Source organism: Dendrobates tinctorius, unplaced genomic scaffold, assembly GCF_039654945.1.
Source record: "Dendrobates tinctorius isolate UK_male_01 unplaced genomic scaffold, ASM3965494v1 ptg000338l, whole genome shotgun sequence".
In the NCBI taxonomy this organism is placed as follows: Eukaryota; Metazoa; Chordata; class Amphibia; order Anura; family Dendrobatidae; genus Dendrobates; species Dendrobates tinctorius.
The window spans coordinates 2191734-2209910 of NW_027362004.1; positions in this window are offsets into that span (position 1 = coordinate 2191734).

Genomic DNA, 18177 nt, shown 5'->3' on the forward strand with positions numbered 1-18177 from the left:
CGGGGGTCTGTGCAGGCATCGTCCGATGGAACTACAAGTTCCATTGGGCGATGCCTGCTACCATGACAGTGATTGACACATTAGCCAATGATGGGACAGTAGTAGTCCCATCATCCGGCTAATGTGTTGAATGTAAAAAAAAAAAAAAAAAATTTACATGCTACATACATGCTCCATACATACATACAACATGCATACTACATATATACTACATGTAACATACATACTACATACATGCTACATACATACTACATACATAATACATATATACTACATGCATGCAACATACATACAACATATATACTACATGCATGCAACATGCATACTACATATATACTATATATACTACATGTAACATACATACTACTTATATACTACATGCTACATACATGCAACATACACACTACATGCTACATACATGCAACATACTACATGCATACTACATACATACTACATACATGCTACATACATACTACATACATACACTACATGCATGCAACATACATACTACATATATACTACATACATACACTACATGCATGCAACATACATACTACATATATACCACATGCATGCAACATGCATACTACATATACACTGCATATATACTACATGCATGCAACATACATATATACTACATACAATACATACATATAGACATACAGTACATATAACATAATTTCCCATGCAGCAATGGCATAAAGTGAGACTAGGGACTTTTTTTTTTACAGTGGTGGAGGAATACAGTGCGGAAGGATACCTACCTTCCGTCATTGTATTCCTGGAGCTGGTAGAGAATGGTAGCATCAGCTGATGCTGCTGTTCTCCACGCAAGATGGACGTGGGACCCTCGTGGACTTCTGCGGATCGGGGTAAGTATATTGGTGTTTTTTTATTTTGATATTTATTCCTCAGGCGACAATGGCTTCGGGGATCAAAGTGACAAGTGACGGTGAGTATGTACTCTATGTTATATGTACTGTATGTCTATATGTATGTATTGTATGTAGTATATATGTATGTTGCATGCATGTAGTATATATGCAGTATATATGTAGTATGCATGTTGCATGCATGTGGTATATATGTAGTATGTATGTTGCATGCATGTAGTGTATGTATGTAGCATGTATGTAGTATGCATGTAGTATATATGTAGTATGTATGTTACATGTAGTATATATAGTATATATGTAGTATGCATGTTGCATGCATGTAGTATATATGTTGTATGTATGTTGCATGCATGTAGTATATATGTATTATGTATTTAGTATGTATGTAGCATGTATGTAGCATGTATGTAGTATGCATGTTGCATGTAGTATATATGTAGTATGTATGTTACATGTAGTATATATAGTATATATATATAGTATGCATGTTGCATGCATGTAGTATATATGTTGTATGTATGTTGCATGCATGTAGTATATATGTATTATGTATGTAGCATGTATGTAGTATGTAGCATGCATGTAGTATGTAGCATGTATGTAGTATGTATGTTACATGTAGTATATATGTAGTATGCATGTTGTATGTATGTAGCATGTATGTAGCATGTAAATTTTTTTTTTTTTTTTTTTTTTTTACATTCAACACATTAGCCGGATGATGGGACTACTACTGTCCCATCATTGGCTAATGTGTCAATCACTGTCATGGTAGCAGGCATCGCCCGATGGGACTTGTAGTCCCATCGGACGATGCCTGCACAGACTACCGGAGCCTGCACAGACCACCGGCAGGCCGGCACAGACCACCGGAGCCTGCACAGCCCCCCGGCAGGCCGGCACAGCCCCCCGGCAGGCCGGCACAGACCACCAGAGCCTGCACAGACCCCCCGGCAGGCCGGCACAGACCACCGGAGCCTGCACAGACCCCCGGCAGGCCGGCACAGCCCCCCGGCAGGCCGGCACAGACCACCGGAGCCTGCACAGACCCCCCCGGCAGGCCGGCACAGACCCCCCGTCAGGCCGGCACAGACCACCGGAGCCTGCACAGACCCCCCGGCAGGCCGGCACAGCCCCCCGAAAGGCCCGTACAGACCCCAGAGAGGCTGTACAAGGCAAAAATAGGGTTTTTCTTATTCCGATACCGGAAGTCCCATAGACTTGAATGGGACTTCCGGTATCGGAATCGGCGATACCCGATATTTTTTTTAGATCGGCCGATACCATCCGATCCGATACTTTTAAGTATCGGACGGTATCGCTCAACACTAATCACCAGACAAAATAAAGATTATATGAAAATATATTTTATTAATTGCAAAAAACACCAAGACACCGCACAATTTAAAAACAATTAAAAACAGTAAGTGGAGACCAGCATGTTCCCCAAAAAAATACATGAAAGATGGTCAAAATTAAATACCCACTGGCTGCAAGGTAACTTTATTTTGGCACTCCAAAGGAGAAATATCATATAGTCAAACTGCTAATAAAGCCCAGTAGACAGAAATAAAGTGCTAGACTGATCAATGACAGGCAAATAAATAAATAACTTGAGCCACTCATAATTTCCTGTTGGACCTCCTGTTCAAATAGCACAGGCCCATGTGGGTAATTAACACAAGGGCACAGTTTGCAGGCATAGGTAGAAGGACAAAATCAATGGATATTACAAACCCCTCAATAAACCCCTATCAAAGATACTCCTAGAAGTCTTAAAATAGAGGAAGCTCAAGATGTTTGAAGAGCTAATGGCTCAAAAGCAAATAGATGAACCAATACTTCACCACAGTCCAGTCAATGAAAAAAAGGAGTCACAGTCACCCCGTCATCTGGGAAAGGTAACTGCAGCCATAGTGGTGTAGGGAGACCCACGCGTTCCGACACCTAGAGTGTCTTTCTCAAGGTGGATATGTCTGGTTCTGTTACATGCAACTATTTAAACCTGAATAATCAGCATAAAATTCTTACCAGCTGGTGGCTTTGCGGCGTATAGGTACTGAGACATAGTGGTATCACGAGGTAACCCCCCCTGGAAGTGTACGCTGCTCCGGGTCAAACACAATGCGCCTGCGCAATCAGGGTAAACAGAGTGAGGTGGCGATGATGCATAACGCGTCATCCGAAAGTACCCGCTGTCTGGGATCACATGTACCACGATTACAGGCATAACATAGTGGCGCATGGCCACATACCTGGAAGCATCTCTCATACAGAGTCAAAAAGGGCCAGTGCGCTTGCGCAGCCACCCAGAATGAGGGCAATGTATGACGCGTCATCCAGGAGCTGCGCTTGCACACAACGATAAAGTAATCATATAAATGGCGACGGCATATTAGCACGTCATCCAAAGGTGCCCGCTGCCCAAAGTCACGTGTACCGCCAATGTCGGCGCAACATAGTGACACATGATAACCTACCAAAAGATATCTCTCACACAGGGTCAAATAACCAGTGCGCTTGCGTTGTCACATGAAATAAACAAGCAATGTGTGGCACAACACCCAAGGACTGCACTTGAGTATAATATATTGGCTGTAGAAAAACACGCATGCGCAGCTACTTGTCAGGAAGGCAAGTGGTTTGGTAGTTGCAAAAAGGTGTCACAGAATGAGACTTATATCCCAAACCATATTCACATTGTATTGTATTGATAAAACTATTTCTAAATGTAACCAGGCTATCAGAGGAAAGATATTAAGTACCAACACTTCACATATGGGGTAGAATATGTAGAGCTTCATAAGTTGGGTAATAGACACACACTTCTCATGTACAAATGGGGTATACCTGACTTCAAATAGAAGAAAGTGAACCCACATAACAGGTCAAACCTGATAAGTCAATAAGAATAGTTTTGTAGAAATGGCGTTCACTGCACATCTATAGGAGTGTCACCAGTTGTAATTAGAGTGACATTACATATATGATGATAAATATATATATAGACACAAATATAAACACATGTATAAGAAGAAACCCTAAACAAATTAAGTGTTAACCACATAGATCAATGCCGGACTTAGATGGAAAACCCCTCATTAGCAGTATGACTATATGATTACAGATAAGGCGGGTAAGGCCCAGAATAGAAAAATTGGAGACATGGTTGGGTTAGAACACTAGAAACCCAAACCAACAGGAGTTGAGAGAATTCCAAAAGTCCAGAAAAATCAGTCCAAAGGGCTGGTTCCTATAAGATACCATATTGGTATAGACAAACATATTTCTTGAAGAAACTGAGAGGGTCCCAAAAGATGTTAAGCACAAGGATATTCATCCACGGCGCCCGGTTTTTCCGATTTCCTCTTTTCAGCTGCAACGGCCAAAACCCAGTGATCGTTGAGCTCGCGGAGACTCTTCACTTATCCCAGAAGGCACTGGGAATATGCAAATGATCTCCTCAAGACTCTTCCCCTGGTTTTCCGATTTCCTCTTTTCAGCTGCAACGGCCAAAACCCAGTGATCGTTGAGCTCGCGGAGACTCTTCACTTATCCCAGAAGGCACTGGGAATATGCAAATGATCTCCTCAAGACTCTTCCCCTGGTTTTCCGATTTCCTCTTTTCAGCTGCAACGGCCAAAACCCAGTGATCGTTGAGCTCGCGGAGACTCTTCACTTATCCCAGAAGGCACTGGGAATATGCAAATGATCTCCTCAAGACTCTTCCCCTGGTTTTCCGATTTCCTCTTTTCAGCTGCAACGGCCAAAACCCAGTGATCGTTGAGCTCGCGGAGACTCTTCACTTATCCCAGAAGGCACTGGGAATATGCAAATGATCTCCTCAAGACTCTTCCCCTGGTTTTCCGATTTCCTCTTTTCAGCTGCAACGGCCAAAACCCAGTGATCGTTGAGCTCGCGGAGACTCTTCACTTATCCCAGAAGGCACTGGGAATATGCAAATGATCTCCTCAAGACTTCCCCTGGTTTTCCGATTTCCTCTTTTCAGCTGCAACGGCCAAAACCCAGTGATCGTTGAGCTCGCGGAGACTCTTCACTTATCCCAGAAGGCACTGGGAATATGCAAATGATCTCCTCAAGACTCTTCCCCTGGTTTTCCGATTTCCTCTTTTCAGCTGCAACGGCCAAAACCCAGTGATCGTTGAGCTCGCGGAGACTCTTCACTTATCCCAGAAGGCACTGGGAATATGCAAATGATCTCCTCAAGACTCTTCCCCTGGTTTTCCGATTTCCTCTTTTCAGCTGCAACGGCCAAAACCCAGTGATCGTTGAGCTCGCGGAGACTCTTCACTTATCCCAGAAGGCACTGGGAATATGCAAATGATCTCCTCAAGACTCTTCCCCTGGTTTTCCGATTTCCTCTTTTCAGCTGCAACGGCCAAAACCCAGTGATCGTTGAGCTCGCGGAGACTCTTCACTTATCCCAGAAGGCACTGGGAATATGCAAATGATCTCCTCAAGACTCTTCCCCTGGTTTTCCGATTTCCTCTTTTCAGCTGCAACGGCCAAAACCCAGTGATCGTTGAGCTCGCGGAGACTCTTCACTTATCCCAGAAGGCACTGGGAATATGCAAATGATCTCCTCAAGACTCTTCCCCTGGTTTTCCGATTTCCTCTTTTCAGCTGCAACGGCCAAAACCCAGTGATCGTTGAGCTCGCGGAGACTCTTCACTTATCCCAGAAGGCACATTGCTATGGAAGTCAGAGCAAATCCATCCAGCGCTTTGGCTTTAAATTTTATAGATTTACTCCAGAAAATAGAGGCAGTGTTTACAATAATACAGAAGATATTACAAAAGAAGACAAAATACGATATATACAACAGTTACAAATAAAGAGAATTAAAATAAGAACGTACTACATCTCAGTCACTGGTACGAGGTGTTGATGAGGGAAGGGGAGTTCCCAAGGACAAAGATTCAGTCCACAGCATAGATTGTAGATAGCTGTCTTCCCCAGGTCTGAACACACTCCTGATTGAGCATCTGAGCTTTATACCTTTGCCCAAAACGAAGGGACTCCCCCCTTGCTGACCTCACTTAATGAGCTGGGTATGCCCTTTTTGGAAAGTTATTAAAAACTTCTAGCTGTCATATCTCCGGCTGGGAAGCTCACAGAGTGACAACAGGGGTATCATATGTTCGGCTACGAATTTATCTTTCCTTAGATACCAAACATCAAATGTCTATATTACTGGGAGGCATATACCCTTTTCTCAGTTTCTGGTGGACGCAGAAGTCGCAAAACGATGCTGCGTGTGGCTTTAATCATGCCGATCCCGAAAATATAGGTTTCCTGTCTCTAGGCTTATTGTGTGTTAATAAATTTGATCTGAAATAAACAAAGCAACCTGTGCCTGAAAAACTTTACTTCCTGCCAGTTACTTCCTGCTTGAGCCCGGCAGACCATGACTCATGTGACTCATTACACAAAGCTCGTTTACCTGAAGGGAGGGGCGAGGGGACATTCCACCAAGGATAAAGAGGAATGGGGCTGGAAGGGGTGTGTGTGTGTGTGTGTGTGTGTGTGTGTGTGTGTGTGTGTGTGTGTGTGTGTGTGTGTGTGTGTGTGTGTGTGTGTGTGTGTGTGTGTGTGTGTGTGTGTGTGTGTGTGTGTGTGTGTGTGTGTGTGTGTGTGTGGAATGCAGCATGAGAAGCCTAGTGTTACACTGCAAAAACCTAATGGGGGTGGGACAGCATGTCATTCACAAACCAAGGAGATGTAGCAGGCAGCTCTGGACGGATGATTCGGTTATTTACACAATAACTCATATTTTCCTGACAACTATTCCTCCATCATCAGTCATAGCCCTATCCTTGTCCAGGATTTCTTTTTTGTTTTCTCTAAATTCATTTAAATGTACCTCAGGACACAAAGAATGTACAACACACACAATGGCTTATGATAACAAGCACATGTTTCCGTCCATTGTAAAATATAACGCAGAGAAATTGCACACTCTTATAAACAAGGTAGTATGTACATATCCTTCCAAGCATATAAAAAGGATAATTGCCTATACATTTTCCAGCATGTATATAAATCCAATTTCACAAACCTTGTCATATGATACAGAAATAAAACCTAACTAAAATTCCTAAACTACAACTACCACTACATCAACTAGTATCTACTATTTCCGCAGCCTGGTCTCCTATATCGTATTATGTCGCGTGTGATGTCTCAGCCTTGCAAAGTGAGGTGAGAGGAATTCCACCTCTCCCAAATCTTTTCAAATTTACCCGGGCATCCCCTATTTTGGTATAACGTGCTCTCATATGGAACAATCGAATTTACCAACTCGATCCAAAATCTAAGGGAAGGACATGAACCCCCCCATCCACCGCAATGCCAGCACCTTCCGTGCCATAAACAGCGTCTCGCGCAGGAAGACCCCAGTATAGCGATCCCAAGTCTCCTCCCCCCATACTCTAAATAAGCAGACCAATGGCTCTAGAGGGACTGGGGCCTGCACCAGGGATGTCAGTAATGTAGTCACCTCTTTCCAGTACTGTAGGATAGTGGGACATTGCCACACCATATCAATAAAATCAGCATCTGGCGAGTGACATCGCATACATTCTGATGATTGAAGCCAACCCATCCTAAAAAGTCGCATCGGAGTCAAATATGATTGATTTATTATATATAATTGTATCATTCTGTTATTAATAGATGGTGATACTCCAATCGGAGATTCCAGAATCTCCTCCCACTCCTCTCTTTGCGTATTAGGGATGAGTCGTTCCCACTTCCTCTCAATAGAGCTTATGGCCGATTCTGCCCCTACTGATAGCATGTATGTATACAAAGAAGATATGAGACCCTGGGGACCCTGCGAATTAAGGATTCCTATCAGAGGTATAGATGAAATAGTACGGTCCACACCCCTACCCCTCATATGTGATTGAAGAGCTGATCTCAGCTGTAAATAATGAACAAATTGAGATCTCGGAATATCATGTGTGACCTGTAATTGTTCAAAAGACTTTAAGATCCCTTGGTCATACAAGTCTCCCATTGAAGAGACACCATACTGAATCCAAAAAACGGTGGATGGGTGATTTTCGGTAATCCCGGAAAGTAGTTATTACTCCACAGGGGCATTTCAGCTATAAAATCTTTAAACCCAATTATGTTCTTGATTTGTCTCCATATTAGTCGTGCCAGCCGGAGCAGGGGCAGCAGACGTGGGACATTAGTTTTCTCCAACTCCAGGAAACCTAATGGGCAATCCACTTGTGCAGCGTGAAGCAAGTGACTTTCAGAATTGGGGAGGCAATTACCCGTCATCCATTTACTTAAAGCTTTAGCCTGCCCAGCTAAGTAGTATAGTCTTTGTAAGGTGGACAATTTAAGTTTGGGCCTAGTTTTCCCCCATATAAGGGACGTGACCAGGGAATTGAGATTAACAAAAAAAGGACCTGGACACCGCTACCGCACTGTGCTGAAGGGAGTAGCTAAATTTAGGGAGTAATATCATTTTAATCAGGTTAATGCGTCCAGCCACAGATAATAGGAGCCTACTCCAGGATGCAAATTTAACTTTAACTAGTTCCAGCAATGGGTGGACATTAAGTTGTAGAGCAAGCGTATTATTGTTAGTTATGTGGATGCCCAAATATTTAAAACTAGATACAGTAGACAGCGAGGCGAGAGCTTCAGCTGGGGCATCAGGGCATGGGAAAGGGGTAACAGGGCAGACTTTTCCCAATTTATATGTAAACCTGAATATTTACTGAATCTATCTATAAGGGATATCACCTGTGGCAAAGTTTCTTCCACATCATTCAAGAATATCACCATATCATTGGCATATAGGCCTATGGTTTCCACCCGACCTGCTATATCTATACCTCGGATGTTAGGGGAGGACCTTATACGTATTGCTAGTGCCTCAAACGCAAGGGCGAAGAGGGCCAGGGAAAGAGGGCAACCCTGACGGGTTCTCCTATGTAATGCGAAAAACTCAGCTATAGAATTTATTATTTCGGGCCTTGGGTTTCATATATACTATTTTGATCCATGTTATAAATTTATTGCCAAAGCCATATATTTGCAAACATGCGGAGAGGAAAGGCCATTCAAGAGAGTCAAAAGCCTTGGCAGCATCTAACGATGCCAATGCCCATCTGTTGTCTGACATTAGGGAGCTATATTGGACTATTGACTGGACTCTTCTGATGCTAATGGAAGTACTTTTACCAGGCACAAAGCCCGTTTGATCAGGATGTATAAGGTTCAATATAATTGAATTCAGTCTAGTAGCTAGAATCTTGGTGAAAATTTTATAGTTCACATTTACTAACGAAATGGATTCACATTCCATAGGGTCCTTCCCCTCCTTCCTAAGCACTATGATGTTAGCCTCATAAAAGGACTCCGGCATAGAATTCCCTTCCCAAATTCCCTGAAATACCTTCACCAAAAGTGGCATCAATATATCCCGGTATTTCCGATATAATTCAATAGAGAACCAATCAGGTCCAGGGGCCTTCCCAGAAGCCATGTCTGTCATAGCATTTTCTATCTCCTCTGCGGTGAACACAGCGTCCATAAGGGCTCGCTGCTCAGGATCTAATGTGGGGAATGATACATCTGACAAATAGTTTAAACACCCCAAAGTGTCAAAGTCACTTTTAGATTCATATAGTGACCTGTAGTAGTTCTGAAAACAGCCAAGAATCTCCTCGGTCGAAGACACCAATATTCCGTCCGCCCCACGAATCTGTAATATTGTGTTAGAAGTGCTATGTTGGCGCACCAGATAGGCCAAAAATTTGCCTGTCTGATTCCCCAATTCGAAATAGGATTGACGAGTAAAAAATAGTTTACGCTTAGATTTAGTGTCCACATGTTGAGTATATAACCTCTGGGCAGCCAACCACTCAATCCTGTTCCCACTGGTTTGGTTAGATATATATGTTGCCTCTGCATCTTTCAGTCGTTGCTCCACCTCGTCATCCTTTCTTGAGGTTACCCGCTTAATATAAGAGATCGTGGAGGACAAACAGCCCCTCAGGTATGCCTTAAGGGCATCCCAAAATAATTTAATATCTTGAGGTTCCGGGTGGGATGTGATGAAGGAGACGCGCCAGAAAAGGTCTAGGTGGGGCTCCAGGAGGAAGAGGCCTAGTAGGGACCCTGTGAGCCATTTCCACCGCAAAGATTGGGGAGAATTTGTCTCCCAAAGTGGTTTTAAGCCAATCTTCTAGGAATTGCTCCAGATGTTGTCCTTCTGAACGCTCCGGCAGACCAATAATTCGGATGTTATTCCGACGCATTCTATTCTCCAGGTCATCTGCTTTTTGCCTCCACGCGTTCATAGAGCCTGCCACTTTTGTTAGTTTAGCTTCCATGGGAGTGATGGTGTCTTCTACCTGGGATACCTGCGTCTCCACCTCCGTAATGCGGCCCTTCATGGCTTGCATGTCTTGTCAGAGGCGTCCCACCTCAGTGTGCACGTCCTCTATCTTCCCAGACAGAGATGTCCTGGTTAAGGAGATGGCCTGCATGAGTTGCTCAGACACCTGCTTAAGGGTTAATTCCTCTTGCTTGCTCTCCTCTCCACCTTCAGAGGGGCTGTTCTTACGCTGAGCCTGTAAAGGATTATTTTTAAGTGATCTTGAGCCTTCAGCATGGTCTACTCTGGCATATTCCTTCAGCCTTTCAGCCGCCCCAGACCCCTTGGAATGACTCATTTCAACAGCAATAGGGCACAGCCGGATATCAGAAACAGTGCACTCTGGAGTCCCTTGAATCAAGGCTATAGACGGAGTAAGATTATCAGATGGTGGCTGCCGGGTCCCAGGAGCAGCACAGACCTGCATTATCACACAGGGAGAGCAGTCAGAGAGGGATCCAAGTCCCTGCAGTAATGGCGCTGGCAGGCCAGGTGATATATCAAAGAGGGGGACGCGGGGCCCAATCTTTCAGGGCACACACCACTTGTCCCTCACAAGTGTTCAGGGAGTCTGCTCACCGTCCTCCAGCGCTGCAGCGAAGGAACCCGGCGCCGCATCTCACAGTCAGAGCGTGCACCTCCAAGATGGCGCCACCCCGTGCAGGCCCCGCCGGCCGCCCCGGTCTTCACCACCACAAGCCCTCAGGAGTCCAGCCCCGCTCTCCCGCGGGGGTTCAGGAGCGTCCCAGAGTCCGGAGGGGTCAGAAAATCAGCAGTTATGCCACAGAGGTAAGGGTCTGCTGGCCAGATATTATCAGGATGGCAGGAGCTCTTGCCAAACGCGTCTTCACTCTGTTGCTACATAGCCACGCCCCCCAGCGCTTTGGTTTTGACCCCAGGCCTCTCTTAAAGGGATCCCCGGTATGGAAGTTAGGACAATTCCACTCAGCTCTGTGGTTCTGACCCCAGGGTCTCTTAAAGGGATCATTGGTATGGAATTTAGGGCAAATCCACTCTGTGCTTTGGTACTGACCCCAGGCCTCTCTTAAAGGGATCTCCTGTATGGAAGTTAGGGCAAATCCCTCGGCGCTCTGATTCTGACCCCAGGGTTCTATTAAAGGGATCTTTGGTATGCAAGTCAGGGCAAATCCACTCAGCGCTCTGGTTCTGATCCCAGGCTGTCTTAAAGGGATGCCCGTTATGGAAGTTAGGGCAAATCCACTCAGCGCTCTGGTTCTGACCCAAGTCCTCTCTTAAAGGGATCCTCAGTACAGAAGTGAGGCAAAATCCACTCTGCGCTTTGGTACTGACCCCAAGCCTCTCTTAAAGGGATCTCTGATATGGAAGTGAGGGTAAATCCCTCAGCGCTCTGATTCTCATCCCAGGCTTCTATTAAAGGGATCATTGGTATGGAAGTCAGGGCAAATCCACACAGCGCTCTGGTTCTGACGCCAGGCCTCTCTTAAAGGGATCCCCAATATGGAAGTTAGGACCGTTCCACTCAGCGCTCTGGTTCTGACTCCAGGCTGACGGGATGATGTGGGATATTAGTGGTAATTGTCCGGTGGCTCTGGCTGATGGGATGATGAGGAGTAGTAGTCCAGTGGCTCTGGCTGACGGGATGATGTGGGATATTATGGATAGTAGTCCGGTAGCTCTGGCTGACAGGATGATGTGGGATATTAGTGGTAGTAGTCCGGTGGCTCTAGCTGATGGGACGATGTGGGATATTATGGGTAGTAGTCCGGTAGCTCTGGCTGACCGGACGATGTGGGATATTATAGTGAATGTGGCTATGCGGAATGGGTGGGGCTCTACACTCAGCTTTATATATAGATAGATAGATATAATCATTATAATTTTTTATAACTAACCGTAGTTAGTTACTATGCCCGAGCAGTGCCAGGCTCTTCAGCTAGTTAATAATAGTGTGAAATGAATAGTTATCATGAAAAACACCTCAAACCTACTCATGCATAAACCCCACTAGGCTAATCATTGAGGGCATGAGTAGGTTAGAGGTGTTTTTTCATGATAACTATTCATTTCACAGTAGTGGGATTTTTGCTATTTAGGATAAATTGATCCCTCATTCTGTACTGTGTTTAATGATATCCTGGCCATAGTTGTTTCATATATTAATGGTAGGCAATTGCTGATTAATAGATTTTTTATATGATTGTTTATGATATTCTTAATAAAATTGCAATTTATTATTAATTGGTTCTTGTGTTTTTTCTGCTCACTTTTTCTCTTGGAGTAGAGTTTTGAGTGACAGTTATTGGATTTGTAGCATTTTACATAGCACAAGTTATTTTTGGATCATTGGTTGATTTAATGCATGTGTTCAGTAGTAATAAAAAAAAAACATACAGAACATACAGTACATACATATACATAGGCTCGGACTGGCCCATAGGGTAACAGGGGAATCCCCCGGTGGGCCCCAGTGCAGATCTGGGCCCCCAACCTCACTGTATGGGCAGTACAGAAAAAAGCAGCATCTCATCATTGATTAACCAAATTTCCCAGTTTATTATTATATAGAGATATAGGTAAATTTGTGAACGAGGGTGTGGGGAAGGTGACTTGACGGACAGACGTGACTGGCAGAAGGAGGGGACGGTTTGTGCACTAGTGACAGAGATTGACAGGATAGAAAGGTAACAGCAGGGAAAGACAGAAAAGGGAGTGCAGTACCGTGAAATGACCACAAGATGGCAGGGGAGAGTAGTACAGGACTTAACATCAGCTTAGGGCTTAGGAATCCGCTTAGTCATGGGGGGCGGGGAGATAGGAGCCCGGGTGGGAAATTCCCCTGTGAGAGGGGATAAATAGAAGAAGGCGGGGATCCAGGAGTTTTAGTCCCGGGTGGAGCTCAGAAGAAGATGGAGAAAGTGAGAAGAGCTCGGCCAGGGTGACGGACAAAGGAGAGACAGTCAGGGGGGTGGCCCTGACCCGACGGACTGCAGGACAGGCAAGGAGAAGAGGCAGCCAGGGGAGGGAGACCCTGACTCGACATACCGCAAGACAGACGAGGCCCCAGGGGTACCGATTGGAAGACGACCTCCGGCAGGTGAAGCGCTGGGGGTAGATTGGTCTAGGACAGCCCCCAGTGAAAGATCCGCGACGTGCGTTACTGCGACTGGAGCTGAAGAATAGGTACCCGGGCCTGGCGATATAGTGGTGTAAAGAAGCTGCGGTGCGTGTTTGGTGGTCGTCAGGAGGACGACAAATAAATCCGGAACTGTTACAAGTGGAAGCTGTCTCCGTCTCATCTTTGCCTCGTCTGGTAAGCAGTGGTCCACCCCCTCTAGCCCGGCCCCCTACCACAAGGGTAGTGTAATATTTGTATGCAGGTGAAAAGTGGGCCCCCCAAAGTCAATGTTACTGGTGGGCCCTTAGCAACCCAGTCCGACACTGCATGTACACATACATTACAGACACATACAACATATAACAGAGTACATACTCACCAACTCACCATATACACCTAATTCCCCGAAGCCCTCGATCTCCTGTAATATAAATAAAAATAATAAACCAGCTTATAATTACCTTTCTGCTGTAGTCCAGTTAATAATGAGTGGTTTATCCGAGTTTTTCAATCCCATGTGGTTTCACCCACATACCACAACTTACAGGGGCACTCCAACAAATAAATCATAAAACAGAGTAAAGTTATATGCCTTGAGATAGGATCCTTCTGTTTTATTTTTTTATATTCAAGTTTTTTTATATAAGGTATACATTGAATTGCAGCCTGTCAGCTCTAAAATTTAGTTCCGGTGCTATGCACTGTTTATTTAGAATCTTCTGCCCATATTCAAGATGGCATGGTGACATCTCAAAAATTATACTGTGCAATTGCGCTCTGATGTTTCAGATGATGTTTTTTTTCTGTCATGCGCATTGGGGCATGTGAGATATTTTCTTCCTGACATGCGCACTGAGGAATATAGGATGCTGGCAGGCTTGTTATTTGCACATAGAATGGGGTAAGCCATTGTAGCAATCATTATGGTTTTACACCTTTTTTTTCTGCTCAATTAAAACTAAATATATACTGTACAAGCCCTCTTTTTTAATATTGATAATGCACTGCACTTTATATTGCACAATCCTTTAAATCACTGTTTGCACATTGTGCATGTTCAATTAGATTTGTAAACATGCTTTTATTATGCTAATTATTGTGACTTTCAAAAGGAATGGCAAATAGCAGCTGGGGTGAAGTGCATGGCAAGAATAGTTCGTAACAGGCTGCTAGAGGCAGGGCTCAAGTCATGTAAAGGTAGAAAAACGGTAATTAGACCTACCGGTAATTGTGTTTCCAGGAATCCATCCTGACAGCACACCTGGAGGAGGACGTCCTTCTCATCCGCAGTGGGACAGGAAACCACGAGAGTTTAAAGGGCTCCTCCCCTTACCATCCCACAGTGATTTCACAAAGTAACACCTCTGGATGGATTCAAACAAAAAATTTTATTTAAACCAACATTCTCCATACACATGTTACATCACAATTGCATGGATGCGTTTGTCGGGGAGGGAACTAATAGTGCTGTCAGGATGGATTCCTGGAAACACAATTACCGGTAGGTCTAATTACCGTTTTCCAGGTCACCACCTGACAGCACACCTGGAGTAGTACCAAAGAATATTGGTCTTAGGGTGGGACTACCGCGTGGAGTACCTTTCTCCCAAATGCCAATTGTGCGGAGGCCACGTCTAACTTATAGTGTTTAGAGAACGTACTGAGATTAGCCCAAGATGCGGCTCTGCAGATTTGTTCTGCCGAGGCTCCACCCCTCTCTGCCCATGATGTGGCCATGGCCCTAGTTGAGTGGGCTCTAAGACTCCCCGGGGGGCTCTGATCCTGTGCTCTATACGTTGTGCTAATAACGGATTTAATCCACCTTGCTATTGTGGATTTTGATGCCTTTTTACCCTTATTAGGGCCTCTAAAATGGACAAAGAGGTTACTATCCTGCCTCCAGGGCCTGGTTGCGTCCAGGTACCTGAGCACTGTTTCCCTGACATCCAGGTTATGGTAAGCTCTCTCCTTGCTATTTTTAGGAAACTGACAAAACGAGGGGAGCACTACCTCCTGATTCATGTTCGAGTCTGAGATCACCTTGGGGAGAAAAGCCGGGTCGAGTTTAAGGCCTGTTTCACACTTCCGTTTTTTCAAATCCGTCAAAATCCGTTGTTTTCCGTAAAAAAACGGATCCGCCATTTTTTGCAGGATCCGTTTTTTTTGTCCCATAGACTTCCATTACGGTTACCGCGGATCCGTCAAAAAAACGGATCCGTTTTTAAAAAAAACGGATCCGTTTGCATCAGTTTCCGTAAAAAAAACGGAAACGGATCCGTTTGGCGGACACAAAAACGGAAGTGTGAAACAGGCCTTAGGACTAACCGGTCGTCGAATATTTGTAAGTAGGGATCTTGAACCGATAGGGCCTGAAGTTCCCCCAATCTTTTGGCTGACGTAACTGCCACTAAAAATGCCGTCTTCAGAGGGAGGTTACCAATAGTTATTTCTACCCCTAGCTGGTATGGCTGTCTACATAGCGCGTTAAGGACTAGGTTAAGGTCCCAAGGAGGAACGGTCCTTCTTATCAAGGGCTTAAGTCTCTGCACGGCCCTTGAAAACCGGGCTATCCAGGGGTGAGCCGATAGGGTTGTGTCATAGAACACGCTTAAGGCCGAAATCTGCACTCTCAGGGTGCTGGGTCTGAGGCCCTTCTTGAACCCTGCCTGTAAGAAGTCAAGGATCTTCGGGATCTGGGGTCGGTCAGTATCGACTGTCGCCTCTCCACAAAAGCTGTTATATATCCACAAATTTTGTTATATATCGCTGCCATTACGGGCTTCCTACTTGCTTGTAGAGTGGATATAACTTCATCCGATAGACCCTTTGTTCTTAGGACCTGCCGCTCAGGATCCAGGCTGATAGCTTGAGGGCTTCTGGCCTTTTGTTGAAGACCGGACCCTGGTGAAGAAGGTCTTCTCTTTTCGGCAGAAGAATGGGATCTTCCCATGATATCTTTCTGAGTAGAGGAAACCAGCTTCTTTTTGGCCAATAGGGAACCACCAGTATGACCCTGGCTCTGTCCTCGCAGATCTTCCTGAGGACCCTTGGAATGAGAGCTAGAGGTGGGAAAGCGTACAGTAGACCCCTGTTCCAGGACTGCGATAGAGCATCTATCCCTATCGGGTTTCCTGCCAGGTTTAGGGAGTAGAAGGCTTTGACCTTTGCATTCCCCTTGTCCGCAAACAGATCTACCTCTGGTTGTCCCCAGCGATCGCACAGGCTGCTGAACACTTCTTCGTTGAGTTCCCAGTCCGTTGCGGTTATTCTTCTTCTGCTGAGAAAGTCCGCCACCTGGTTGCTGGTGCCCTCCAGATGTACTGCTGAGACAGAGAGGACCTCTCTTTCCGCCCATCTGAAGATCTGCTCCGCCAAGCCCTGTAGTGCCGGGTGTTTCGGTCCACCCTGATGGCGGAGAAAGGCTACTGTCGTGTTATTGTCCGAAAATATTTTGACATGCTTGTTTTTCACCCGAGGCCAAGCAGCGAGTAGTACCTTCCAGACGGCCAGTAGCTCTCTGAAGTTGGAGGACCTGTTGCTGTCTTCCCGACTCCATCGCCCCTGATAGTACTCTCCTCCGATATGCCCTCCCCAGCCATATAGACTTGCGTCCGTGGTTACTACGATCTCTGGGGACTGAATCCATGAGACACCAGTTTTTAGGTTTCTCGGGATGGTCCACCACAGCAGCGACCTTCTGACCTGGGGAATTAACTGTATCTTCCTGTCTAGTGAGCCCTGTCTTCTGTCCCAGGACGCTAGGACTGCTTGTTGTAGTCTGCGGGAGTGGAACTGACTCCACCTGACACAGGAGATACACGAAGTCATCAGCCCCAGAATCCTCATTGCGTCTCTGATCGACACCCGGTTCTTTGAGAACTGACGGATCTTTTTTGGTATGCTGGTCTGTTTTTCTTCTGGAAGATAGGACATTCTTCTTTCCGAATCTAGCATGACCCCTAAAAATTTTATTCTGGGCTTGGGTACAAGATCTGATTTTGACCAGTTTATTATCCAACCCAACCTTTGCAGTGTGGCGATTGAGGATTGACAGTCGACTCTGAGCTGGGCTGCTGAGTCTGCTACGATCAGGAAGTCATCTAAGTACGGGACCACCGTGATGTTTTGGGCTCTTAGGTAGGCCACGACTTCTACCATTACCTTCGTGAAAACTCTTGGGGCTGATGCTAGGCCAAAGGGGAGACAGCGAAACTGGTAGTGGTGAACCCTGCCCTCCTTCTCAACCGCGAACCTGAGGTATTTTTGGTGGTCTGGATGGATGGGGACATGGTAATATGCGCTTTTTAGATCTAACGTGCACATTACCACCGCTTCTCCCAGGAGTGGAATTGTGGATCTTATTGATTCCATCTTGAAGCGTTTGTATGATACCCACTTGTTTAAGGGTTTGAGATTTATTATGGTCCTGGTCTCCCCTGATGGTTTTTTTATCGCGAAGAGGCTCGAGTAGTGTCCCCTTCCCTCTTCTTGCGTGGGAACTGGTATGATTGCCTCCATCTCTAGGAGGTCCTGGATATCTAACCACATGGGGGAGGCCGGACCAAGTCGAGAGCTGGTTACTAGGAACCTGTTTGAGGGTAGGGAATCGAATTCTATCTTGTATCCCTGAGAAATTACTTGCAGTACCCAGGGGCTGGTGGTAACCTCTCGCCATTCTTTCCTGAACCTGAGCAGTCGCCCCCCTACATTGGTGGCGTCATTTCTTCCGGGAGCTAGACCCTGGGCCGGAGAAGATGGTA